The 7,829-nt window shown below is 38.5% G+C and overlaps 1 long non-coding RNA gene across 1 annotated transcript; it reads left to right on the plus strand.

Moving 5' to 3' along the window:
- Nucleotides 1-2,974: 2,974 nt before the first annotated feature.
- Nucleotides 2,975-6,328, plus strand: LOC121977842. The gene is made up of 2 exons (XR_006111053.1): nt 2,975-4,787; nt 5,035-6,328. It is a non-coding gene; the product is annotated as an uncharacterized LOC121977842 (long non-coding RNA).
- Nucleotides 6,329-7,829: the final 1,501 nt, after the last annotated feature.

The following is a 7,829-nucleotide window of genomic DNA, read 5'->3' on the forward strand; positions in this document are numbered from 1 at the left end:
TTTGTTTGGACTGATCTGAGTCTCATGCTATCGTACTCTCTTCTATTGCCTCCTTGTTGGGAGAATTGTCAGGTAAGAGTTTTATTTTATTACATTTTTGTTTTGGTATTATGTTGATGTTAATGTTGGCGTAAGTTGTTTAAGAGTTGTTTTGTTATGGCTGTTCTATTTTATTTTAATTTGAGTCATGGTATGATAATTGGATTAAGATCAGGTCCAATGATCTTAAGTTTAATCTAATCCCTAGATTAAGTGTATTTATCTTGAGCTTTTCTAAGTTCTTATAATTATATTAATAGATACTCATAAAAGAGAAGCATACTAACCTCGTATACTTCTGGTTCTTTCCTTGGTACATATTTGTCAGGAAATCCTTGATATCTTATAAAATAGATCTTTGTGTATGAGTTTAAAAAGAGAAAGATTAAGTATATGGTTTAATATTTTGTTGCAAATATTTTTGAAAAGGGGACTAAATGATACTTAACTAATGAAACGAATTCTAACTGAATTATAATATGTTTAACTATTTGGTTAATAATTCCTAACTTTCCATGCTTTGTATAATGTGAGCTTTTGTGTGCCATCAAAATTAGGGGGCAGGGAGGGGCACGAGTTTGTGAGCTATAACTTGATATTCTGATTACTTTTTTATTAATACCTATCCTTTAAACAGCTTCAGTTTCTATGTTTGGGATTGATTTTATTCAGTTACTTGCATGCTATATACTTGTTATGATGTAGCTCTAAATACCCTCTTTTGATTCACCATTAAATTAGCACAATTTATATTAAGCAATGATATAAGTTAGTCCCTCAGACTACCAAACTTTTTAACTGTGAAATTTCAACAAATTGTGTAAACTCAAAATCTGACTATAACTTGAATGTGGAAACCCTTAAGGGAACGAGCAACTAATATAACTAGTGGAATAAATGCTAAAAGTCAAAACTTCAAACTTATTCTTATGATCAAAGTTTTAGCTTCACATAGGGGCATGGTAGAATGGGTTTTCATCCAGTTAGTCCTTTGCGTGTAATGATATATTGCTATCCATTATTGATGAGGTTCATCACACATATTGTTAGGATCGATGATCGCGGCTAGAGAGGGGGGGTGTGAATAGCCGCCCCAAATCTTCGCGTTTCTTTCTACAATTAGGGTTAGCGCAGCGGAAATAACTAAATAGAAACGCAAAAAGGAAAGATCAAACCTCAAACTCGAACTCGACGATGTAACGAGGTTCGGAGATGAAACTCCTACTCCTCGGTGTGTCCGTAAGGTGGACGAAGCCTATCAATCCGTCGGTGGATGAGTCCCCGGAGAACCGGCTAATATAAACTCCTTATGGGTGGAGAAACCTCGCCACAATATTTTGCAAAAGCAATACAGGAGTAGAAAGCAGCAAGAAGCAAAATACAATACAAATGTATGAAACACCTTCGCTTACTTGCCTTCTGTTCGACTGGATGAAGCAGCAGCTTCTCGGATCCAACCACAACAGCAACAACAACTGATCAGTTGGTCCCAGCCGAGTGGAAGCTCACAAAAAGCTTCAGGAACGAAGAGCTCAGCAAAGCTCGCAGAAGAACTTGCAGCAGCAAGAAGAAACAGAGAGGAAGAAGAAGGAAGAAAGAGACACAAGCCTTTGAACTTCTCTTATAACCTCTGATATCCTGAGCCAACCTGCGAACCTGCAAGCAAAAAGACCAGAACACAGAAGCCCGAAATAACCTAGCCGTTGAGTCACAACGGCTAGGCCTGGACCGATCAGGCTCCACCCTGATCGGTCCAGGGTGCTGCTGATCGGTCATGGGGACCGATCAGGCTCTATGCTGATCGGTCCCTAGACCGATCAGAAGGCTTCACAGAGAGTTGCCCAACTCTCTGTGCGTACCCTGATCGGTCCCGGGGACCGATCAGGCTTCATGCTGATTGGTCCCCAGACCGATCAGTAAGCTCACAGAGGCACTGATCGCTTTCTGATCGGTCTCCAGACCGATCCAGGTCTTGATTTTTGCCCAAACCAAGTCCAAACCAATATCCGGTCAACCTTGACCTCTTGGTACATCATGCTTAGCATCTGGTCACTCCCTTGACCCGCTAAGACTCCCCACCAAGTGTCCGGTCAATCCCTTTGACCCACTTGGACTTTTCTCTTCGTGTCAAGTATCCGGTCACTCCCTTGACCTACTTGACCTTCTCAACACCAGATGTCCGATCACCCTTGATCCATCTGGATTTTCCCTTGCCCGGCTTCACTCACCAGGACTTTCACCTAGCTTCACTCACTAGGGTTTTCACCTGGCTTCACACACCAGGATTTCCAATCTGTCCGGCTTCACTCACCAGGACTTTCCAACTGCTTGGCTTCACTCACCAGGACTTTCCCACTGCCTGGCTTCACTCACCAGGACTTTCACCTAGCTTCACTCACTAGGGTTTTCACAACCGCCCGCTTCACTCACGGGACTTTCTCACCGCGACTTCACTCACGGGACTTTCCCACATTCGGTCCAGAACGAGCCACCGAGCCCTCTCTCACCCCGAGAACGAGCCACCGAGCCCTCTCCGACTTCCATCCGGTCCGAGAACGAGCTCCCGAGCCCTCTCGGACGTCAGGAGAACGAGCCACCGAGCCCTCCGACTTCCCATGTGCCAAGCTTCCATACTTGGACTTCTCCGTGCCAAGTCTCCATACTTGGACTTTTCCCGTGCCAAGCTCCCTGCTTGGACTTTTCACCATGCCAAACTCCCTGCTTGGACTTTTCCCATGCCAAGCTCCCTGCTTGGACTTTTCCCGTGCCAAGCTCCCTGCTTGGACTTTTCCGAGTCAGGTCAACTCACCTCGGGTCAACCAGGTCAACCTTGATCTCTTGGTTGCACCCACAATCTCCAAAGCTTGTATCCTTGTAAAACATCAAGGTACAACTTTTCTGTTCACGTCAAACATTGTCAAACATAACTCGTCAAACATCAAAACACAACTCGAGTCAAGTCAACTCGAGTCTGGTCAACCAGGTCAACCTTGACCTAAGGTTGCACCAACACATATCAGATGAGAATTTTACTCTAGTAATTCACTTTTTAATTGATGTATGCGCTGTAAACAAATGTGAAGTAGTTGCAGATGTATTCAAATACTATTAATAATCAATATAAAGATTGAAACTTGACTATATTTGTTCTGGTGAAACTCTAAAGCTTAAATTATAATTATAATTCATTTGGATTCTTTATTAAGATAAAATTCATGTATATCTTTCCTATTTTATTCACTTAGCAATTTTTGCTTATGCCATGTTTCTCTTAACCTCCAGATTTGCTGGCTGTGACATACCTATGGAGTCTTTGTTGGTTTTAGTCAGTATATAGGGTTGCTCAGAGCTTCTTTGTCATGTTGAAAATTAGTTTTGCTCATGAGAAATCTCCGATTCTTTCCTGTGCAAAGCTTTCTCTAGACGTTGTGCAGCCCTCAAAAGGTTTCCATGCTTTAAAAGACCTCCTGGAGTATCTTGTGGTATTCGTTATGGAAGAGGGATGTTTCAGCTGATACATAGCTCGGGTGGAAATAAAAAAAAGGTAAACAAAAGGTATGCGGGACTCCCATCTTTTTGTCACGAGCCTAGCATATTGGAACATTTAAGGGGTTAATTCTTCCTCTAAACAAAGGGTCGTGTGAGCTTTTATTTCACAGTATATTATTGCTTGTATCTTTCTTTATTCTGGAGACTCATGTGGCTGATGAGAATCTGGGGTATGCACATGGGTTGATTGGTGACTCTTGGGAACCTATTTTCAAACCAGAAACAGAGGATTTAGGTGTTACAGAACTGGTAATGGTGGATGTTAAATTTTGGAGTCTCTAATCAGGTTATTTCTGATGAAATATCCATCATGATCCTTGTGCTTACCTAGATTTTTAGCTCTATGTGGTTTATATAAATTTGAGAAATGGAGATCATTGTGGGAGGTCCTTGGTCAAGCTTGGATATTTAATAATCTGTCACATTGTTCGACTTTGACTCAGTATTTAGTGATAGCAAAAGGTGGAATCCACCACCCAGTGGCCCCACATGGTCGACCTCATGAGTCATGACCATTTATGAGGAGGTAAATCAAGAAACTGTAGTTGGCTAGGGAGGGCTTTTTTTTCCTTGGCTTTATTGAGATTCGAACCCTTATCTTATGGTAGCAACTTTGTCCCGCACTAGCCAACTCAACCCTACCCCGAACTAGGTATTCAGAATAAGATGGGTGGTGCCCCTGTTCATATCAATAAAATCAGGAAGTACAAGCTGTAATTAATCATCTATGTTTTTAAGGAATTGAAGTGAAATGGAAACGCTTTTATCATGTATTTGTTAATTGAAGCTGGGCTTAGTATGGTGATTCTGAGGTTTTCTTTTTGCTTAAGAGTGCAAATGTTTCGGACCATTCAGACTATTGTAGTGCTCTTGTTTAGTGTTCCTTGGATGAATTGAACTTCAATTTCATGGTCTTTAACTGTTGGTTTTCTTATGCTGAGATTTTTTTGACATTCTCAATAGGGTATGAAGCTTGAGTATTCAAAATAAATGTGGAAGGAAGCCAACCCTCATCTTCACTTTATTGGCAAAGTTTAAGTTAGGCTGAACCTGTAGTTTGTTGGGCAGCACAACAATTGTCTTGGTTCAATTCATTAAATTGTGGCAGATCCTTTCAATACTGAGTTGCATTTGGCTGAACAACTTCTTCAAATGGGATTGTCTATAATATTCAGAGTTTGAAATGAAGCAGAAATCTGGTGAGCAAGTTATTTCCTTAGGTGATTCTAGTTCTTATTTTTATGGCATTCTAAAATGTTGGCCTATCATCAAGGGTGATACTGTTAAATCCATAATGGATTTTTATTTTATTTTACTTTTCAGTACATCCAGGTTATCGGTAAGCACTACGTCTATTATCTCTATTGAAGAGAAAAGGAATCCTTATTTCTTAGCTGTCTCTATTTTGCAGAGTGGTATATTGATTTGTTTTTTAACAAATTGAAGGTGGTACACCCTCTTAACATCAAGAGTAGCCAGCATACTTTTACAAAAGGGGGCATTCCATTCTTTTAATAAAATTTTCTAGTTCTTACCAAAGAAGATTCGATGTTACAACTGCCAAGAAGAAAGACATCAAGGACGACTCCCCCAAACTGAAGAAAGAAAAGGGCAAAAGACCAACAAGATCGAAACTCAAGAATTTAAAGGCAATATGAGATGAATCTTCATCCTCTGAGTCTGAGATCGAGGCCTACGCCGGACTAGTCCTACTGGTTGACCACCAAGGGGAAGATGAAAATAGCTCAGAGATAAACATTGATGAAGGGGGAGGATCATTAGAAGAAAGCTGCGATGAAGAGGAAATATCAGAACACGAGGTAAGTAAGGTACGCGCCTTAACTCCTAAAAAGTCTTTTCAATTTATTAAAGTACTTTCCAAGGATTTAATAAAACTAGAAAGAGAAAATGCTGAGATAAAACTAACCTTAGTTAATTCATGCCCCATAATAATGTATGATGATAATCTAAGAATAGAGAATGATAAATTGAAAGCACGAATAGAAAAATTAAAAAATGACTATACATGGTTGAATTTGGACAGTTGCCAAAAATTAAAATTTACAAATAACAATAGAAATTATGGTAAAATCAACTGGTAAATTAGAAATCACCAGAACATATCAGGAAAATCCTTAGAAATTATGTACCTCTAAAATTTTTTAATAAATCTAGTAGGTAGGAACCTATATTGGGTTCCAAAATCTTTGTTTGACTAAATTTTATTTTTTTGTCTCAATTAGAAAAGTATTTGAATTTTTGTTACCGTTAAATTATTTTCTATAAATTTATTAACGAATACGGTATATTAAAATTTTTAAAAAAATAGATTTAATTTTAAAAACTTTACTTTTTTGTGATGAAATATGATATTCTCTATCCTTACAAATGTTTTTAAATTTTTTGAATATTACGAATTACTTTGCAAAAATCATGTTTTTAAATTAAAAATTCAAAGTAAATAGATATTTGAAAACTTTTTCTACCATCAAACTATGTGTTTTCCACATCTTAATAAATTAGCAAAATTTTCAGAAATAATATCAGCTTACAAAAAATTCTTGTTATGTACTCCTAGAAATTTATATCAAAATTTTCTAACTGTTTATATTATTTTTTTTAAATTTTTTTGATGTGATCAAAGGGGGAGACAGGTTCAAGTTAAGGGGGAGTAGTTGTTTGTAATTTTATTGACTTGCTTAATTCATTCACTTGCGTAATTCATTCTAATTACAATTCATTCATCATGTTACTATTTTTTTTGTTTAACCCTAACTTGAACTTGGGTTGATGCACATTAAAAAGCAAGAGATTGTTAGTACCCCGTGGTTGTTTTGATGTGGTCAACCAAGTTCAGTTGAGTCATTGTATTTGATCCTTGTGTCTAAGTGTGCAGGAGCTTAGGAACACAAGAAATTGAGCGAAAGATGCAGCTAGCGAGAAGGATGGAACGGGAAAGGAGTTGACGGGTTCGGTGCATTTTTAGGATGAAATGCTGCAGTGAGTACATCGACAGATGAGAAGGACATGCGCAGCGGTCCAAGGGACAAGAAGCCGGGGAGGAAGGCTGCTCGAGGAGAAGGTTGACTTTGGGTTCGGGTGAGCTCAACTCCGGTTAGCTAGAGAATCACCCACGCGAAGCAATCAACTATTGAGCTGAGTTGCCCTATGAAAGGTGCATTCCAGGGACTGGAAGGCGCCTTCAATGCCACTTGGAAAGCGCCTTCCATGGCTTGGAAGGTGCCTTCGATGAATAATACGAATGCGCTTTCCAGCCTTTCAAGGCGCCTTCAGATAGCCGTTAACCGTGGATAAAGTTTTACCCACAGCGGATAAAACTTATCCGATAGAGGGCACCTTGGACCTCTTTGGAGACGCCTTCAAGCTACGGATAGAGTTTTCCAGGGGTTATAAAAAGACCCCTGGACCTAGGAAATAATAATCAACTTTTGTATTAATTTTCTAGCAACTTTCTGAGCATTCAACAAGTGTAAGAGGCTTCTCCGCCTTCAACGAAAGAATTTTTTTTTGTGCTTGTATTTGCCTTGAATTAACAACCACATAGGTTATAGCCAAGTAACTCTTTTTGCCTCTTTCCTTTAAGTTGTTAATTCATTTTGTAGTTGTTCAATTAACATGTTATAATTATGCGATTGCTACTAATCTAAATCGAGAGATCGGGAAAGATTTGATTTTATTATACAGGTAATTCACCCTCTCTTGTCGGTCCTGCTACACCAACACCTTCGTGAATGGTAAATTGTAGCTCGAAAGTGTAAATTGGGACAAATCCAATCCCTCTTATCACCATGGAAGGTTCTATGCAATTACTGTTTCCCAACCAAGAGTTCAACCTGATTAGGGTCTCATTTTCATCCCTAATCTTATATCTAATAAACCAATTTTCTATAATCTTATATCTAATAAACCAATTCTCTAGATGCATGCTCCTCCAAAACATTCCAAACATTCTTCTAAGTCATAATATCCAATTTACAATATCCAATATCAAAATATCTCAAAACGTCGAAAAGATACCAAATAAAAATAAAAAAATCATCGGCCTCTAATTCCTCAGACACTTCCTTCTCCTTCCAAACTTTCTTTTCTTGTATCAGAAAATAAACAAACAAAAATTATCATTTTTATTTTAAAAAATCTTATAAACTAATACAAAAATAAATATATAAAGATTTACTTCTTCCGACGTGGATTTACAACCACTATCTTTCTTGATCTCA

This window comes from Zingiber officinale, chromosome 4B, assembly GCF_018446385.1.
Source record: "Zingiber officinale cultivar Zhangliang chromosome 4B, Zo_v1.1, whole genome shotgun sequence".
In the NCBI taxonomy this organism is placed as follows: Eukaryota; Viridiplantae; Streptophyta; class Magnoliopsida; order Zingiberales; family Zingiberaceae; genus Zingiber; species Zingiber officinale.